At 40.8% G+C, this 3,417-nt stretch overlaps 1 long non-coding RNA gene across 1 annotated transcript; it reads right to left on the reverse strand.

The window, feature by feature from the left end:
* Window positions 1-661: 661 nt before the first annotated feature.
* On the reverse strand, window positions 662-3,143 carry LOC125753654 (uncharacterized). The gene is made up of 2 exons (XR_007405961.1): window positions 2,945-3,143; window positions 662-2,201 (listed from the first exon to the last, which is right to left on the reverse strand). It is a non-coding gene; the product is annotated as an uncharacterized LOC125753654 (long non-coding RNA).
* Window positions 3,144-3,417: the final 274 nt, after the last annotated feature.

Genomic DNA, 3,417 nt, shown 5'->3' on the forward strand with positions numbered 1-3,417 from the left:
GAAAAGGATAGAGTTAAAGTATATTGCAAACTTATTTGATCCTAGCACCATGTAACAATAAGCAAACTTGTTTTCAATTTATGTTGTGGGACTAATATTCCATGAATGACATTTTTGAAGCACTGATATTGAGCAACTCATGTTCACGTTTGGGCTATGATTTCCAGCCACTTCACCTCCTACGGAAATGTGAGAATCACTATTCTATGTCATGCAGAAAAGGCTAGATTACATAATAGTAGATGTACTATGAAAAAGACTGCTGATTATTTCTTGGTGTCCATTCTCACCACTCCCTTTGATAATAGTACTCCTGTGTTTTTACTGTGGACAGAGCTGCCCAATATAGTCTTGGTTTTCAAGTCTCCCTTGTGCTAGGTGAGAATGTTGACTTCATTCAGGAGGAACTGCTGTGAAAAATCTGTGTCATTCCCTCAGAGGAAAGGGGCATATTTCAACCTCTTCTCCCCTTTCCACTGAGTCGAATGCAGTTGCAATGGCCGGGGTTGGAGCAGCTATTCTGGCATGGGAGATGAAAGCTTCAAGTTGAGGATGGCAGAGAAATAGAATAGAAATTGCCTGGGATTCTCATGGTTGTGGAGCTACTGTATCTGCCTTGGAGTGCTGCCTCCTTGGTGTTTTACATGAAAGAGAAATAAACTTTAATCTGTTTCAAGCCATTTTTTATTGTGGAGTCTTTGTTATAGCATCTGAATTTATATCCTAACTAATCACTGAGTTTATGGATCAGGAGCAATAAGGAACATGTAGAGAATGTGACAATCCTGGGTGCTGAACACACTTGGGAACCCTTGTTTGTTGATTGAGTTGCTGAATGGGATGTCTTTCTTTTCTAATTATTTATGATGCTTTCTCATTGCCACACTCTCTGTGAACAGTACACATATCAAACGTGACTTATCTTCCTCCTGGGGCTGTTGTTAAGCCTACTGAAATAATTCATTTCCAGCATTTTCTTTTACAGCTTGTTTCTTCCAAGTTCAAGGTAGAAAATCTGATATATTGGTTTTTTGGAGCAAATGAATTAATTTTCTCAGGCCAGTTTTCGGAAGAAATAGAGAACACTCAGGAAGTGTGACAAACTTGACGTGTCATTCCCATTTCCATGTAACCTGTGGTAGTTCAATTAGCCAAGCTAATGAAGCTAAAGCCCCTGCTGACAAATAGATTACTGATTAGTCCTCCTGCCCTGCCTTCATTGGGCTTTCTGCACAGACGTGCTCTATGTAGTTCTGCTTAACACGTACAATGTTTGCAATCAAGTACCGAACACCTTTTATGTATCTAGTGTTGTGATGGGCATTAGGGATGCCATATGATACAGAAAGCGTGATAGAGAAAACATGATCTTTTAAGATTAATGTAAGGATCACACGTAACAATTAGCAAACAGCATGATCCATTGTATAATTAACAGGTTTTGATTTCAGGGCTATAGGCAGCCAGGAGGCTAGTTTCAGCCCAATGCATGACTGATTTTTAATAATCTCTCTGGCCAAAATTTCTGTAATTCTCTGCCAGGCAATTAATTTCTTTTAGAAGAAAAAGTCAGGAAGAGTTAGGTGTGAGAGAAGATTAGGTTATGTAGTTGTGAAGTGACATGGAAAGAGTTTCCTCCTGCTTTCTGCCCTCCACGGCTCCTGTTTTGATACAAACCATTTGTCATTTTCATTGTTTTTCAGGTTTGCACAATGACTTGCAGTGTCAGAGAACATGTTTGGACTGTCAGGAAAGAAAACAAGGCAAGTAGCTTTGATGGAGATAAATAAGCCGTTTTTCTAAGTAACTTGCTTGTGCCTGCTGGTGGAGCCTTCATGATTTACTGAAATGTCTGCCCCAGTGCCAGACCCACATTTTCTAGATGAGGAAAGCTCATTTCGATACTGACTGCATTACCTGGAGGCAGAAATACTCACAGATTCTTGCTCCATAGTCATTTATACTTCTCAGTGTTCTCTAGCCCCCAGGCATTTCATGGACTTAAGGTGATTTTTCCTTGACCCTCACTATTCACAGGATCACTACAAATATTTGGACTGCCATTATTCCAACAGTACAAGAACAGAGGTGATGCAGCAGAATTTTTTGAGGATGAAGCCGAGCCTTACATAGAAAACTATGTTTTCTTAAATGTTGCAGATGCTTCAAAAGTACACACTGTGACTCTTCTCTCTTGGGTGCTATTAAAGAGAAAATTACACTTATTAAAATGGGAGGCAGACTTTATTTAGGACTGTTGATGGATGTAGGGACCATTTCAGTGGGGTTTAACAGCAGAGGAGAAAGACTGGGTCCAATTCTGAATACAACAAGGTAGAGTGGGAGTTTATAGATAAGGAACAGGGGTGGTAAGTGGTAGAAAATTATTATTGCTAAGAGGGTAGGGTAATTCTTTGCTGAGGTGACCTAATAGGATTCTTGCAGAAGGCAGGCCAAGGTGATCAGATATTTCTGTGGGGATGGTGGAGGATGGCGGAAGATAAGGGTGATCAAAGTATTGAGGGTGAGGGAGTTTGGTTAAACTGACTTAGCAGGATTCTTGCTAAAATTGAGCTTTTTTTAAAAAAAAAAAGATCTTATATCATGTAATCTCTACACACAAAGTGGGGCTTGAACTTACAACCCCAAGATCAAAGGTAATATGTTCTATCCAACTGAGCCATCCAGGCACCCTAAAACTGAGCTCTTAAGGACATGCTCCAGGACGGGGCCTAATCAAAAAAAGGCTCCGGAGAGCCTAGATAGAGTTTGATCAGGCAAAGAGTCTTTGTCAGTCTCCTCAGTAGAGTGCTAGGAATCACGTGGGGGAATAAATAAGTGCAGCATGATTGGGAGCAGAAGTTTCATGAGGAGAAATGTGGAAAGAGAGGGCCCTCTGAGCACTTTTTCTATGTCAAGCACCTACTTACTTCCCTTTCCTTACCTCATTTGATCCTGTAGGATCCCAGGGCAGGCCTTCAAGACCGGTGGTTTTGGCATGCAGATTATCTTGAGCTGGAAATAAGGCCCAGAAGGTTAAGGAAAAAACTTTGACACCACTCTACTTTCCAACTGCCTGAAAGAATTTAGAGGACCTGCTCTAGGAACAGAGCTGTCACCACAGATAACTAATTATGATGTGAGCTGGGTGTGGCAGACAGGGAGGAACCAAGCCAGGCCTGTTTGATCACAGTCCTCTTCATCCCATTGTTTCTGAGGGGCCCAGCAAACACTTGTTTACCAAATATTTTCTCTTTTTCATTCTGCATTTCTTCTCTTTGAAGCCCCAGACACCTACTCTTTCTCCTTAGTTCAGGATGACATGTGTACTTCGTTTTGTCTATCTTTGGAATTCCATGTCTGTATGAATTCCCCATATGTACAAAATTAATAATTTGATTTTCTCTGGTTCATCTG

This window comes from Canis lupus, chromosome 25 (genome assembly GCF_003254725.2).
Source record: "Canis lupus dingo isolate Sandy chromosome 25, ASM325472v2, whole genome shotgun sequence".
Classification (NCBI taxonomy): domain Eukaryota; kingdom Metazoa; phylum Chordata; class Mammalia; order Carnivora; family Canidae; genus Canis; species Canis lupus.